Genomic DNA, 17,032 nt, shown 5'->3' on the forward strand with positions numbered 1-17,032 from the left:
AAACTTAGGAAATAGCATTTTGGACACAGGTCTTGGGGAAAAATTTATGACTGAGTTCTCAGGAGCTATTACAGCAGAAACAAAAATTGACAAGTGTGACCTAGTTAAACTAAAGAGCTCCCACATAGCAAAAGAAACTATCAACAGAGTAAATGGACAACCTACAGAATGGGAGAAAATGTTTGCAAACTATGTATCCAATAACGGTCTAATATCCAGAATCTATAAGGAACTTAAACAATTGAACAAGCAAAAAACAATCCCATTAAAAAGTGGGCAAAGGACATGAATAGACACTTCTCAAAAGAAGACATATAGGTGGCCAACAAACATGTGGAAAAATGTTCCACATTTTTAATAATCAGAGAAATGCAAATCAAAACCACAATGAGATACCATCTCACACCAGTCAGAATGTCTATTATTCAAAAGTCAAAAAATAAAAGATGCTGGCAAAGCTTCAGAGAAAAGGGAATGGTTATTCACTATTGGTGGAAATGTAAATTAGTTCAGCCACTGTAGAAAACAGTTTGAAGATTTCTCAAAGATCTGAAAACAGAACTACAATTCAACACAGCAATCTCATTACTGGGTGTATATCCAGGAGATAAATCATTCTACCAAAAAGATGCATGCATGCATATATTCATCACAGCACAATTCACAATTGCAAAGATGTGAAATCCACCTACATGCCCATGAATGGTGGACTGAATAAAGAAAATGAAGTTTCTATACACCATGGAATATTATGCAGCCATGAAAAAGAACTAAATCATGTCCTTTGAAGAAACATGGTTGCAGCTGGAGGCCATTATGCTAGGTAAATTAACCCAGGAACAAAAAACCAAATACTGCATATTTTCACTTGTAGACGGGAGCTAAACACTGAGTATATATGGACATAACGATGGGAACAATAGACTCTAGGGACTACTAGAGGATCAAGAGAGGGAGAGGGTAAGGGCTAAAAAACTAACTCTTGGCAGGGAGTAGCGGCTCATGCTTCTAATCCCAGCACTTTGGGAGGCCAAGACAGGCAGAGCACCTGAGGTCAGGAGTTCGATACCAGCCTGGCCAACATTGTGAAATGCTGTCTCTACTAACGATACAAAAATCAACCAGGTGTGGTGGCATGCATCTGTAATCCCAGCTACTTGGGAGGCTGAGGCAGGAGAATGGCTTGAACCTGGGAGGTGGAGGTTGCTGTGAGCCAAGATCACGCCATTGCACTCCAGCCTGGGTGACAGAGTGAGACTCTGTTTCAAAACAAAAACAAAACAAACAAAACTAAACTAACTCTTGGGTACTGTACTCATTAGCTGGGTGACAGGATCAATTATACCTCAAACCTGAGCATCACACAATATGTGTAACAAACCTTCATAAATGCGACTGAATCTAAAATAAAAGTTGACATTCTACAAAATAAAACTACTTATTCAAATGGGGACAAAAGAGTCACTGCCAAGACCCATAAGCACATCCATGGTCTTCCTCTGCATCTACTGGTTACCAGTAATCACCTTCCATGTGAGTTTCTAACCATTCACTGCAGTGGGCCTGACAGGTGCACAGCCAGCCCTGGTTATCTGAGGGCAGTACCCTCACTGTCTTATATTCTTAGACAGCCTATTTGCCCCTTAGAATCAGCAGCTCCAGCAGAATTAAGGTTTCTCAACTTCTGTCTCACCCTTTCTTTCTCCCGGGCCACTGTGGTTCCCTCAGATTTCATTAGAGACATGGAAGTGAAAATAGGACCAAATGTTTCTATAGATCAAATGGGATTTTTAAGAAGCCTAATTTTCAAGTAATATATATTCATCGTATAGAGCTTGGAAAGTACATAAGCGCATAAAGCATTAGAAAAAAGTAATCGTAATTCCATCGCCTTGAGTTGATCACGGTGAACATTCTTATACATTTCTTTCTAGTCATTTCTCTAATTTTTACATAATTGGGATCATAGAATATGTACAATTTAAACCATGTTATTTAAGTTAATTTTGCATAAATCGTGTCGCATATTGTTAAAAATTCCCCAAAAATGCAATTTTTAACAGCTGCATAACATTTCTCACCCTCACACGGATTGCAGTTCATAGGTGTGATCCACCTTTCCCTTATTCCTCCTGCTCTGGCCTATTTTCTTCGTTCCCTGTAGAATCCATTTGCTGAATTCAGCATTTCTTTGTGTCCCCTAAGAAGAATTAGTTCATTCCAAAGCACTGAGAGTAATACAGACTTATACTGAAGATCCCACATGGAAGATGGAAGAAAGATTTTGCAAACAACTTTAGTAAATACATCTCTTAACCACTTCTGGTGTGTATTAAATCAGAAGCCTCCGTGTGACTGGAGGAGTTTTTCCCCTGGTTCTTCTTTCCTTCTTCCTAGATACCACCCCCACCCCATCATATTTTTTAACTACTCTTATAAGAAAAAGCTCCTAGTTTCACTCACTTAATGTTCATCCTGAGACAAAGGAAAACAGATAAGGTCTGTCCACCTAGATCCACTTACCTTTCTTAAAAGGCAATAGAGTGACAATCATCTGATATTTGGATGGGCCTTCGAAACCCACCCCTATTCCAGCTGACCTCGCTTATCATCATCAAGATATTTCTTCCAGACACACACAGTGCTTTCCTAGGAGTAAGTGACTGTCACCATTCTACTAACTCGGTACGTAATAAAAGTCTCTTGATTTGTTTTTCACAGAATCCATTCTTTTGAATTTAGGTCTGAATGGGAAATATTTGTTTTCAGAAGGAAATAGAAAATGGTTCATGAAATTTGGAACCTGTATATATGAATTCCACAGATGCCCCCCCAAAAATACCTAGCTGTACCCATCAACTCAAAGGAATTTGATTGGAAGAGGGGGAACAGAGATTATTGACGTAAAACAACTCCAGTTCATAGACACTTGGTGAAAGGAGGAGTTATACAGGTGAGGAGGCCAAAAACCAAGGGCCGGGGAGTAGCGTTTTGCCTTCTCTGAAGCCCCATCACTGTCAATGGTAGACCTGTCTGTGTAGGCACAGAGGCCTCCTCCTCAAAGGCCTTGCCTGGAACACTGGGTCCAGTAATGCCCAGTTTATTTCCTGAAAACTCCAGCAAATCGGTGTGCTAAAAGGGAAGCTACAATAAGCATTGAAGGACTTCAAGAAAAGCCCGAAAGAAGGGAACAGGGGCTCCGTGTGAAGTAGCTGGAGGAACAGAAGGCAGAGTTGGATGGGGGTGGTACCTTCTTACCACCTGGAAAAGAAGGGCCTGGCTTGGAGAATTCTGAGAGGCTCTAATAATAGGAGAGGCGGGAGGTCCCAGACAGAAAATGCTCCAAGGCAGGGGATGGAAGCAACTCCCCCCTGCTCTGTGAGCTGAGTAAAAGCACATGGCTTTTATTTGCTTGTAAACAAGAAAATAAGACAGTCTACTAGGAGTTGTGTAGCTAAAAGAGCGGCTTTGAGAAAGAAGTTCCTCCTCTCCCACAGGTGACTGGGCTCAGAGTGTGAGAGAGGACCTGCCAGGGGAAATGGGGAGGCTGCAGCAAAGGGGGGAGCTACAGCCACCCACTTTTTGGAGTCCTGAGATCCTCAGAACCTGGAGATGGCTCCTCACCCCCTGCCACATCCACTGCTAAGTGTCCTCTCCATTGTCCTAGCCTCCCATAGCCAGGGTCTGTAGGCGAGGATGGGGTCAGATTTAGTGCACACACATACAAAACTCCATAAACAAAAACAGAAACAACAGATGTTGATGTTCAGTTAAATTTGAATTTCAGATTGCATATGTATTTTAGTATGAATATGTTGAATGGTAGCCTTAAGATGACAAAATTAGTGACTGCCCAAGTTGCCTGTCAATATAATTGAAAGAGAAGTTAGAGAAACAGATAATACAGTTGTTAGAGAGCATGCATGTGTGTGACACACACACACACACACACACACAGAGAGAGAGAGAGAGAGAGAGATCAAGCTATCAGTACTGTCACTGGTTTTAGCCAAATACTTGGGGAGCTAACAAGATAACAGTGGTTTTAAGAAAACACTTGGTTCTGCTGTAAAAAGAAAACTAGCCAGTCCTTTATGTGACCTCTCCACCCTTTCTGCCTTAAGACCCCACCATTTTTCTCCTCGGAAGGACCTTTTCTACTTCCACCAACAGAACTGTATTTTTGGGAGCTTGCCAATTCTCTCCAGCCTCTCCTAGCCATGAAGTTGCTTCTATTTTTTTTTTTTTTTTTTTTTGCAAATGCTCTGACATCTGCTGTTGCTGGTTCAGGGCATATCTTTGACTTTGTCTAGCTTTTTTCCCCCTGTCTTTGTGAACTAACTACATGATTACCAGGAAATTTCTTCCTAAAGTTTTCTTTTCACCTGCCCCTCTCCTCCCAGTACACCACCATCTTAGCTTCCTTATTGGTTGGAATTTGGTCTAGAAAAGTTTCATCCTCAACTTCTTTTACTCCTTAGAAGATACAATAGCAAGGCAAATTATGAACGTGTTAGATGCTCTGCTTTTAGCCAAATGACATTTGACACAGATCTGAGTAGTATGAGTGTCCATCTTACTGCATTCCTGGTTGGGCCAGTTTTATGATCTGTATCAGAAACTCCTCCCGTTTTCTCTGTCTGACTAGGGACTGCCGTGTCTTTTCCTCTCTTGGGTTTATCCCCTTTTCATGGTGCTACTCTCAGGAGCATTGTAAATTTCCAGGCAGTTCCAAACCTTCTTGGTTCCCATCTCTTCTCGGATCTTTTGATAATGGATATGTTCTTGTGACTAGCTCCTATCCTCAGTTGGTCGTATTTCAGCCTTGAGGTCCATACTGCTGTGACCAGAGAATCACACAAGAGCATATGAGCTACCCTATGGGTTACCTGTCTCACTTTGCTCACCCTTCCTGCTCTACGCATTAGGTGGATAGACAGTTTAGACATTCATAGTCAGAAATAGTGTGTCGGACTCCCGACACCAGCATCTTCGATCCTCTTACTCATCTTGTGGTGGATGTCTGCTGCTTTGGTCTGCGTAGGATTCCTTCCCTTTCCCTACTTCTGGTCATAACAACTTTCTCTTTCTCTGGGAACTTCTTCCCACCCTCTGCTAGGACTTTCAACTGCAACATTTCAGTCTTTGACCACAGGCAGGGCGAGGCACCCAGGCAGTGCCTTCCATCTGCCTGTGGTAGAGGTATGCTCATGGCAGAGCACATGGACTAATCTGGTTCAGAGTCTTCCCCTGGGAGCACCTGTGAGTCATTATTGGGGTGACATGATATAGACTCAAAACTGTGGGCAGCAATGCTCCTCTCTCCCCCTGTGGTGTAAGAAGACGCCTTTTTTTTTTTTTTTTTTTTTGATACGGAGTCTCACTGTTGCCCAGGCTGGAGTACAATGGTGTGATCTTGGCTCTCTGCAACCTCTGCCTCTCAAGTTCAAGTGATCCTCCCACCTCAGCCCTCAGCCCCTTAGTAGCTGGGACTATAGGCATGCACCACAACGCCTGGCTAATTTTTGTATTTTTTAGTAGAAATGGGGTTTCACCATATTGGCCAGGCTGGTCTTGAACTCCTGGCCTCAGATGATCCACCCGCCTCAGCCTCCGAAAGTGCTGGATTACAGGTGTGAGCCACCACACCAGGCCAGGAGACACCACTCTTAAAGGAGAGTAGAGCTGAGGGGTGGAGGGAGAGACAGAGATCTGGTGACATCATCTGAGTCCCTGCATCCTGTCATGCCAAGGCCACCCCACTCTTGAATGCCTATTTTTCGCTTTAGCTCCTCTGCTTTGGGTTTATCATTTGCAGCTGAAGATCCCTGACAAACACACACTTTGTATCTACTATTCTCCCAGATCTAAACGGTGCTTAGCCAGGATGGCATCTACTATGTGCCAGCACATGTGCTCTCTTCTACACCTCTCAACATCGGTCTGCTCAAGTAGGCGGATCATCCCCACCTTTCACAGGCAGGAAATGTAGCTGAAGGAGGACACAGTAGGAAGGAGCTCTCCTGAACTGAAATGCAAATTTTGACTCCAAATTAACAGTCTTTGTCACATTTCAGAAAAATTGTAATTCATAGAAAGAAATGTTTCACATTATGGCCAAATACACAAATACCCTATTAAGGTAAACCAAATGAAACTGCAGATACTTGACTTCTTTTTTAAAAAACTAAATAGCAATTTTATGTAGTTCAGTCTCCATGTATGACATAACAGAAATAAAAATGTCTTGAAACAATTAGCCATCTTATTAACACCTTATTATGGGTAATGCACTTTAATATTTATATGCTATCCTATTTAATCTTTTAAATGCTGGTCCCAATCCACTAAAATTATTTTGCACACTAAAGGGATCTAGCCTGCGGTTTAAGAAACCATAACCTGCCAGGCACAGTGGCTCATGCCTGTAATCCCAGCACTTTGGGAGGCTGAGGTGAGAGGATCATTTGAGTCCAGGAGTTTGAGACCAGCCTGGGCAACATGGTGAGACTCCATCTCAACAAAATATTTTTAAAAATTAGCCAAGTGTGGTGGCACATGCCTGTGGTCTCAGCTACTCAGGAGGCTGAGGCAAGAGGATCATTGGAGTCAAGGAGATCGAGGCTGCAGAGTTTTGTTCCCTCTGCTGCACTCCAGCCTGAGTGACAGAGCGAGACCCTGTGTCAAAAAAAGAAACCATGACCTACACAAAACTGTCCTGATAACCATGCTTCTTTGGATTCTTTATCTTGGTCCCTTTGACTTCAGTTAAAATTCCCTGGTGGTGAACATTCTGACATGAATGACCCTTCCCATCACAACTGGAGCCACCCTTATCTGTCACAGGCCCCTACGCCTGGGTTCCCTTCAGAGGTACCTGGAAGAGCTGCCTCTTTGATCACATCAGGGGAATGGGGTATGGGGAGTCCACCAACAGGACCACATGAACTAAACTCAGAAACCACAGGCAGGGGTGGTGCTTCTTGCAATAACAAAAAAAAATGATGACTTATAATATGTATTATTGTAGCATGCACACCACCTTCAATCTAAATGAGATCCAAATTTCTCTGAGCATGTCTGGGTAACTTGTGGACAGTCCATGGAAGAGTTAATTTTTGTGAAATTCACTTGCCTAAGGTTTTTTTTTTTTTAATTTTGGCTTGATGAGAAGGAAGGTTTGCGCTGAAGGCTCTGATGCGGAGAGAGAAGTGATGAGCAGGGCAGATGGACATCTGTGCCCTGTCTTACCCAGGGATTGGAGCTCTGGGAAGACAAGAACTACAGAAGCTGTTTCTAAGCAGGACTTTGTTGGCTCCAAGGACACAGTAGGTGATGTGGGGTAGGTGATGGGGTGGGGGTGGAGGAGGGCATGGCACTGCCCTGGCACCCAGGACGTCTTTGGGCATTAGCAGCATGCCCACAGGAGCAACCATAGAGCAGGAGAGGAATGAAGCATGCTCAGGAGAATGTAGGTACAGAATGAAGTATAGAGTTGTGCCCATGAAGTCAGATTGTGTGAGGTGTCTGCTGGATGTCCCCAGGGAGTATGAGAAGTCCTTAAGGGGTTCTTTACAGACAGCAAGGCCCAGCTTGAGCTGCAAGGTAGCAGCAGCCCATGAAATACGAATAGCAGCTGCTAATGGTACCTCACTGGCTGATAGTCTAGAGAAAGTCAGGTTACATTAAGCAAATACAACTACATTAGAAAATATTGTAATGTGATATTTTGAGAGTGCGTTCTACAAATTGCTTTCATGTACATATTTTGCAAAGCTCACAACTCTACAAGGTAGGCAGGATCTCTATTTTTCAGGAAATGAAGGTTGTCAAGGGAGGAAAATAGGCATAAATAGCATGGCCAAGGTCATATAGACAGAAAACAGCAGAGCCAGTATTCAAACCCAAGCATCTTTTTGAAATTTAACTTTTAAGTTTAGCGGTACATGTGCAGGTTTGTTATATAGGTAAACTCATGTCATAGTGGTTTGTGGTACAGATTATTTTATCACTCAGGTATTAAGCCTAGAACCCATTAGTTACTTTTTCTGATCCTCTCCCTCCTCTTACTCTTCACCCTCCAAAAGACCCCAGTGTATGTCATTCCCCATGTGTTCTCATCATTTAGCTCCCACTTATAAGTAAGAACATACGATATTTGTTTTTCTGTTCCTGAGTTTGTTTGCAAAGGATAATGTCCTCCAGCTCCATGCATGTTCTTGCAAATGACATGATCTTGTTCTTTTTTATGGCTTCATAGTATTCCATGGTGTATATGTACCACATTTTCTTTATCCAGTCCACCATTAATGGGCATTTAGGTTGACTCCATGTCTTTGCTATTGTCAATAGTGCTGCAATAAACACATGTGTCTTTATAATAGAATGATTTCTATTCCTTTGGTTATATATCAGTAATAGGATTGCTGGGTTGAATGGTGCTTCTGTTTTTAGGTCTTTGAGGAGTCACCACATTGTCTTCCACAATGGTTGAAATAATTTACATCCCCACCAATAGTGTGTAAGCATTCTTTTTTCTTTGCAACCTCGCCAGTTATTTGACTTTTTAATAATAGCCATTCTGACTGTTGTGAGTTGGTATCTTACTATGGTTTTGATTTGCATTTCTCTAATGATCAGTGATGTTGAGCTTTTTCATATGATTGTTGGCCACATGGTGTCTTCTTTTGAGAAGTGTCTGTTCATGCTCTTTGCCCACACTTTAATGGGGTTGTCTAGTTTTTCTCTCGTAAATTTGTTTAAGTTCCTTATAGATGCTGGATATTAGACCTTTGTCAGATGCATAGTTTGCAAAATTTTCTCCCATTCTGTTCACTCTACTGATAGTTTCCTTTGCTGTGCAAAAGCTCTTCAGTTTAATTAGATCCCATCTATTTGATAGTTTTTGCTTTTGTTGCAATTGCTTTTGGTATCTTTGTCATGAAATCTTTGCCAGTTCCCACGTCCAGAAAGGTGCTGCCTAGGTTGTCTTCCAGAATTTTTATAGATTTTGGTTTTACATTTAAGTCTTTAATCTATCTTGAGTTAATTTTTGTGTATGGTATAAGGAAAGGGGTCCAGTTTCAACCTTCTGCATATGGCCAGCCAGTTATCCCAGCACCATTTCTTGAACAGAAAATCCTTTCCCCATTGCCTGTTTTTGTTAGATCTGTTGAAGATCAAATAGTTGTAGGTGTGTGGCCTTACTTCTGTGTTCTCTTTTCTGTTTCATTGTTCTACGTGTCTGTGTTTATACCAGTACCATGCTATTTGGCTTAATGTAGCCCTGTAGTATAGTTTGAAGTCGGGTAGCATGATGGCTCCAGTTTTGTTCCTTTTGCTTAAGATTGCCTTGGCTATTCACAAACCCAAGTCTTCAGACTGCTTATGTTTTTTCCATCATGTAGGTTCCCATGGCAACCCCATTAAACCGCCCAAACACAGTGGTGAGTGGGAGGCAAGGAAAACTGAGATGGAGCAGCAAGGTGGGCACCAATCCCTCTAGCCCTCTTCTGCCCCCCCAGGTGCCTCATGGTCTTTGGATAGTGAGTCATCAAGCATTGCTCTTCCACTTCTTAAACCCCTGCTTGGTGCCCTACAATTCATCTTCAAAATGGATCACAGAAGCTGGAATTTGTGGGTGCCTCCCCTGGGGGCTGGGAGGGTGGGGTGAAGAAGGATGCTGTAGACAGCTTCTGGTAGCTCTCCTGTCTCATTGCCCCTCCCTGAGATTACCCAGCAGTTGACTTTAGGCACTATATCCTCCCAAATGCAAGTCAGAGGGTAGCTTCCATGACTCCACTTCCCTTTGGAGGGCTGATAGCACCCAAGGAAATCTGCTCTCAAGCTCCTAGAGAGAACAGGTATAAAAGCTGCAATGTCTTGAGCACTTAGCTGCTAGGCCTCCTGTTGGCACTTTATATGTATTCTCATATTTGACTTTTTCATGCCATTTCTACTAAGTGAGCATGACTCTCTTATTTTACAGATGAGGAGGTTAACCTGCCTACTGTTGCACAAGTGGTAAAAAGCAAAACCCAGAACAGGACCAGAGGTCTTGCCTCTCCATCTGGACACCTTTCAACCACACCATATTTCTTTAGAGGCTCATTTTGCCTACTCTGGATGGAAAGGGCATGGGCGTGTGGGAAGTGAAGCAATGATAACTGCTCAATAGAATTCCTGCAGATGAACAAACTTATCTGCTCCCATCTGGTGTGCAGCAGACACACACTGAGGCTCAACTGACGGCTAAACTGTTGTCTGGTTGGTAAATGGCCCCCTAAGTGCTTTCTCAGCACCCCAGCCACCCTGGCAAGTTCCCCAGTACCTCCTCACAATCCAGTAACTAAAGGACTATCACTTGGGCATGGGGGTTGCAGGGTCCTGCCCAGTGCTGTGGTCACTGTTCCCTCTGACTGGTTTCTTGCCCTACCAGTGTTGACCTCATTCCTGCCTGACTGAATGAAAGCTGTGCAGTGGGGACTCCTGGAAGTTCAGCAATATCTGGCATAAGAAATTACTGCTTTCAGAGGTAACTTGTGGGTGATGAGGTGTCTCCCCAGAGGGAAGGATGGTGAGCACCAGGGGAGGCTTTCTCAAGAGGACCTCATGAGAGAGAAAGGATGTGTACCTGAGCACCAGTGGAGGCTTTCTCAAGAGGACCTCATGAGAGAGAAAGGATGTGTACCTTACAGTCATGGTGGAAGGCAAAGGAGAAGAAAAGTCACATCTCATATGGCCACAGGCAAGAGAACATGGCCACAGGATAAAGTTCTTCAAAGAGGTCCTGTTGTCTTATTGATTCTCACGATAAAAATCAGAATTATACTTGAATAGTCAGTTTATTATTGAAGAAGAGAGGGACACGTTTCTGATCAGGCAGGGCATGAGGCGGCCTCTGCCTGAAGCATGCTGACTTCTGCAATGTAGAATTGCTTTTGCAGAACTTTGCAGAGTTGAAACACTTAACTGACCTTAGGGTCTCCTGTCTGCTGCCACCTCTCAGTCCTTTTCAGGACATAGGAAGCTCACCAATTTCTGAAGGTATGACTCAGAGCTTCTAGAACTAGGCTCCCTTCTGTCCATTTCTGCTGAGAAGTGGTCATAAAATCTCTTATTTAATGAACAGCTCGGATTTGCCAGGCACTATGCTAGATGGTTAACATATTTTATCGAATTATGACTCATTTCAGTTTTATCATATAAATTTCATTATATAAAATTTATAATTTTGTCATATTATAATAAAATTTATAATTTTATTATATTCATTTTATAGACAAGGAAACAGGCTTGGAGACATTTTTAAAGTTATCTAATTGGTAAGAAAGCCAATTGTCTAACTCAAATACATCAGACTTCAAATCCCACGTGCCCTTCTCTCTAGCACACTGCTTGATGGTCTGGGTGGACAGGGCGCCTCGCTGAGCTCTGAGGCCCTGACATGGTCTGGCTGCTGCCTCCCACTCTGACTTGGTCCTGGACTCTACTCTCCTCTTCACTATGCTCCAGCCACACAGACCTTCTTTCTGCTCCTCAAAGGCAGCCAGTTTGTTTCTGCCATGGTGCTTTCACTCTTGTGACCTGCCATGCCAGGAATCTAGAAACTTTTCAAGTTCTGGGGGTATAAAAATATATGAGACAAAGTTCTTGCCATCAAGAAATCTATAATCTAGTGAGGGGAGGCAGATCCACAGATCAATAATTCCAATGCAGTTTACTGAATTTGAGAGTAGAGTTTTGTATTAGTCTATTCTCACACAGCTAATAAAGACATACCTGAGACTAGATCATTTATAAAGGAAAGAGGTGTAATGGACTCACAGTTCCATATGGCTCAGGAGGCCTCATAATCATGGTGAAAGGCAAAGGCGAAGCAAAGGCACATCTCACATGGCAGCAGGCAAGAGAGCGTGTGCAGGGGAATTGTCCTTTATAAAACCGTCAGACCTTATGGGACTTGTTCACTATCACAAGAACAGCACAGGAAAGACCCTCTCCCTCATGATTCAATTATGCCCCACCCAGTTCCTCCCATGACATGTGGGAATTATAGGAGCTACAGATTCAAGATGAGATTTGGGTGGGGACACAGCCAAACATACCAAGTTTGCTAAAGACATAACAGACATATAGAGATGGAAAACTACCCAAAGAACAGTCTGGAAGTCTCTCTGGAAGAGTGATGCTGAGCTTATTCGTAAAGGGCAAGATGGAGTATAAGTGAACAAGGCAGAGTGTAAAGGAGGGGAAGGTCCTCTCACATTCTGGGCAGAGGAGACAATCGGAGGAAAAGTATAATGATTAGAAACCATGGCGTATATGGAGGTGGGTGATCCGCAATTTGGCATTCTGGAACCCAAAGTGTTAGGAGATGAAGCTGGAGAGGCAGGCAAGGGTCAAATTGTGGAAGATCCTAGGACTAGGGAGACCAAATAATTTGCTGTCCAGATCAGGATACTTTGAAGTGAGAGAGGATGCTAGGCAGTGGGACCTCAAGACAACAGCGATAAACTGGAGCTGTCCTGGGGATACTGGGATGCACGGTCACTCTTACCTAGAGTCCACGCTAAGGAACTTGGACCTCGGCCTTTGCACAATGAGGAGACATTATAAGGTTGCAATTGAAAGGTGGCAAAATTAGGCTTATTTTTTTCAGGATCATTTGGGATGAATTGGAGGGATGGGTTTGACAGGCTGGGGACAGGAAGACTGCTTAGGAGGCTCTTATAATAGCACGAGAGAGAGTTGGAAAGGGATGGAGGTGATGGTGATGGTAATAGGATAAAAAAGGAAGAAGGGAATTTATCAATATGTAAAAGAATACTAAGGAGGTAACATCTTTGGGATTTTGTGATTGATGAAGACAGGGAAGAAGGAAGAATAAATGGGATGCCCTCTAGGTTCCTAATTAGGGAATTGGGTAGATGTTCGTACCACCTACGGTAATGGAGAGCAGGCTTTGGAGATGTGTACTGAGTTTAGCTTTAGACAGACTGAGTTTGAGGGGCCTGAGAGGGATCTGGGGAGAGATGTCCAGTAGACTGTTGTGAGTCTGAAATATGGAGAAAGAGCTGGAGACTCACTTGGAGCTCATCAGAATGTAGAAGAATCCTAAGAGGGTAATAAAAAAAAAATTCTCACAGAGAGTATGTTCACTGAGAAGAATGGTAGGCTAACACTATTTCTTATTTCCTCTTGGCAATTTTCTTTCAAAAAATAAACTATTTCATTAACAAGATATTTAATTAACACTCTAATCACTTGCGAAAATTAATGAGCTTATGATTTTTCCCTTGCAAAAACTTGCCTCAGGTTCTCCAAATTTTTAATTATGTTATTTCCCACAAACTTAACATATGGCTGTTAGTTATATATGGCATGGTTCAGCACCCGTCACTGGTAAGGGGCAGTGCTGCGTTCACTAGGTTGCCACCAGAGCCTAGCAGTGATGACTGGGTTGTGTGAATGATGCTGGGCTGGGCCTTCTGTTCTTTTTTGTTTTATTTTGTTTTGAGACAGAGTTTCACTCTTATCACCCAGGCGTAAGTGTAATCATACGATCTCGGCTTGCTGCAACCTCTGCCTCCTGGGTTCAAGTGCTTCTCCTGCCTCAGCCTCCAGAGTAGCTGGGATTACAGGCAAGCGCCACCACACTCGGCTAATTTTTATATTTTTATAGAGACAGAGTTTCGTCATGTTGGCCAGGTTGGTCTGGAACTCCTGATCTTGAGTGCTCCATCCATCTCAGCCTCCCAAAATGCTGTGATTATAGGCATGAGCCACCGTGCCTGGCCTGACTTCTCGATTTACTTCTTTTTTCATTTTATTTTTGAGTATGTAATGTGGTCATACGGTTTATAAATTTAATGTATTTACATATATGTAGCAAACATCTCCCTCCCACCTCTAGTCCTCATTCATACAATCTCATCCCCACCTCGGGTAACCATTGCCATCAATTTCTTGTGTAGTCTTCCAGGATTTCCTTAGCATATATGAGAATATATAAACATATTTCCCCTGCCCTATTTTTACACAAAAGGTTTTAGAGTATACTTACAGTTCTGACCTCGTTTTCAGCTAACATATCTTGAATATTTTTCCAGGTCAAAACACACCGATTCAGCATTCTCTGTAAAACACAAGTTATTTAGTTAGTCCTCTATTGATGGACATTGGGGTTATTTCCATATACTTAATAATTATTAACACCAGTGCCACAAACCTTGTGCATATGTTATTTTACATTTGTGCAAATGTGTTATTTTATATTTGTGTAAATATGTCTATAAGGTATATTTCTAGATGTGGCGTTACTGGGTTCACCATTTTATCTTGGTAGATGGTGCCAAATTGCCCTTCATAGTGCTCATACCAACTTCCATTCCTGTATCAATGTTGAGAATTTCCCTTTCTCTGCAGCCTTACCTACAGTCGTATCAAACCAATTATGTGAAAAATGGTACCTTGTGGTAGTTTTAGCTGCACTTCACTTAGCTTGAGTAAATTTGAGCATGCCTTTATCTGCTCCTTTTATGTAACTTTTTGTCAATAATTTTTATAGTCTGAATGCTTGCGTCCCTCCACATTTTGTACATTCAAACTTAGTCACCCATGTGATGGCATTAGGAGGTGGGGACTTTGGGAGGTGATTAAGTCATGAGGGTTGAATGTGATAGTGCCCTTATAAAAGGGACCCCAGAAACATCCCTTGCCCTTCCACCATGTGAGGATATAGGGAGAAGGCTCCATCTTTGAACCAAGAAGTGGCTCTTAACAGACACCAAATATGCTGGTGTCTTCTCCTTGGACTTCTGATCCAATTGATAATCTCATCCAGAAACACCGTCACAGACACACCAGAAACAATGTTTAATCTGGGCATGCTATGGCCTCCTTAAATCAACACAGAAGACTAACCCTCACAAACTATACTGTGTGTCAATGTGAGGCAGCTAGAATAACACAGTGACTAGGGCTTGGGCTCTGGTGTTGTGTGGATGTGGTCTTGGGGTTACATCTCTCCCAGCTGTGTGACTTTGGGTAAGGCACTTAAGCTTTCTGGGCCTTAGTTGCTTAGCTGTAAAATGAGGATAGCACAACCTCATAGGATTTTTGTGAGCACTAAATGAGATGCTGTAGGTAAAGTAGGTAGTTAACAAATGTTAACTATTACCATGAGCGGATGACCCAAGGCCAGAGGATGGCTCCGAGAAATAAACACCAGCCTCATGAGAGAGCACAGTTCTGCCCGAAGCCTTTCCCCACTCCATTGCTAGGGCAACTAGTGTAAGTGGTAAAGCAGGGCCTTTACATCATGGCCACTTCAGTCCTCAGGGGCATTAGCTCTGAAGCCACTGGTGCCCTCCAGGCCAGTGCCAGGGTGGCATCCATCTTGTGTTATAGCATCTGAGTAAGGGAGTGGGTCCCAGCCCCCACTGCAAAAGGTTAAATACAAGTACCCCCTGCCACCCAGTTCAAGAACGGGGTCTCATCTGACACAGAACTGAGGGAGGCCTGAATTGGGATCAATGTGTCTCCAGAAGAAAGTAGCTCCCTCTAGATAAACAGGCCATTTCCCCCCCAACTGCAGCATGGTTGATGGTATCAAGGAAAACCAACGTGTCCCCCTGGCCCTCGCTGGTAACCTAGGCCCCTCTACTTGTCTTATTTAGTCAAAGCAGATAATGGGTTTCTCACAATAAAGGCACAGCCATCCCTGAAGAATTCTGTGAATGCATTTAGGCACAGTTGTAGACGTGTGTATCTAAGCACACGTCTTGATGTTACTCCCCAAAACAGTAACTGTGATTATTTTTGGGTGGTGGGGCTTGGGATGATTTTCACTCTCTTCATGATGCACACAAATTATTTTTATAGTCAGAACAAAAAGCCATTTCCATTTTATTTATTTGTTCATTTTTGAAACAGGGTCTTGCTCTCTCACCCAGGCTGGTGCAGTGATATAATCATAGCTCACTGCAGCCTCAAACTCCTGGGCTCAAGCAATCCTCCTGCCTCAGCCTCCTGAGTAGCTGGAACTAGAGGTGCATACTACCATATCTGGCTTTTTTGTTTTATTTCTTCTTGTTTAGAGATGGGGTAGGTCTCTCTATATTGGCTAAGCTGGTCTTGAACTCCTGGCCTCAACTGATTGTACTGCCTCAGCCTCCCAAAGTGTGGGATTACGGGCATAAGCCATCAGGCCCAGCCTACTTCCATTTTAGAAAAGAAAAATAAACTGCACATGTATCCCAAGAAATAGTGCCCTCTTTGGCCAAATATTCAGCATTTCTGAGTACTCTATCTGCTGCCCCTCATACTGATGAATAAGATCTGAGTCTCAGAAAAATATCTAACTCCGTCAACTTCTAAACTAGATATTGAGAAGCAGAATTTCATCATTCTTGATGGCTCTTTCTGGGAGCAAGTGGGACTACCAGATGTCAGGTCTCTCCATGGTCCATTTCGTCATCCCTGATTTTCTCCTCACACCGAATCTCACCCCTGCTGGTGCTGGGCCCCCCCGACCTCAACTCAGCTCTCCTCCATCTGGTTCTTGGCCTGGATTTCAATTCCATTTATTTATGTTTGGTTCCCCCCAATTTTCATGATGGAACATCTCAAAACCCAAGTTGCTTCTAGTTGAATGAAAATGGGCATGACTTTCTGGCTTTGTATTTAGGACCGAGGGTCCTTGATCAGACAACCTTTCACATGATTTTAGTTCTGAGGTTAACCAGGATTCTTAGGATAGCAAACAATGAAGGATTCTTCCTAACACATGTGACCTGGATACAAACTCATTCATTTACTAAAAGTTGCTCTTTCTGATGTGTCTGAAGCCTGTAGAGGCAGGACAGTCGTCCCAACTGCAAAGTGCTTTGCAAAGTATGAAAGATACAGAGTTGCCAGAGGCCTGCGAGCAGGAAGCCAGAAGTGACGGCAGGCTGTCACTAACTGCTCTCCATAAAGCAGTGAGGAGGACCAGGAGCCTTTGCCATATGCCCCAGGATTGCTCTCTGGA

General features: G+C 43.1%; 1 long non-coding RNA gene across 1 annotated transcript in view; it reads right to left on the reverse strand.

The window, feature by feature from the left end:
- Window positions 1–13,576: 13,576 nt before the first annotated feature.
- The window catches only part of LOC128929703 (uncharacterized), a 149,539-nt gene continuing 146,083 nt past the window's right edge, over window positions 13,577–17,032 (reverse strand). Inside the window, exon 5 of the long non-coding RNA XR_008476689.2 lies at window positions 13,577–14,137. This is a non-coding gene — a long non-coding RNA (uncharacterized LOC128929703). The remainder of the gene's footprint in view (window positions 14,138–17,032) is intronic.

This window comes from Callithrix jacchus, chromosome 15, assembly GCF_049354715.1.
Source record: "Callithrix jacchus isolate 240 chromosome 15, calJac240_pri, whole genome shotgun sequence".
NCBI lineage: Eukaryota > Metazoa > Chordata > Mammalia > Primates > Cebidae > Callithrix > Callithrix jacchus.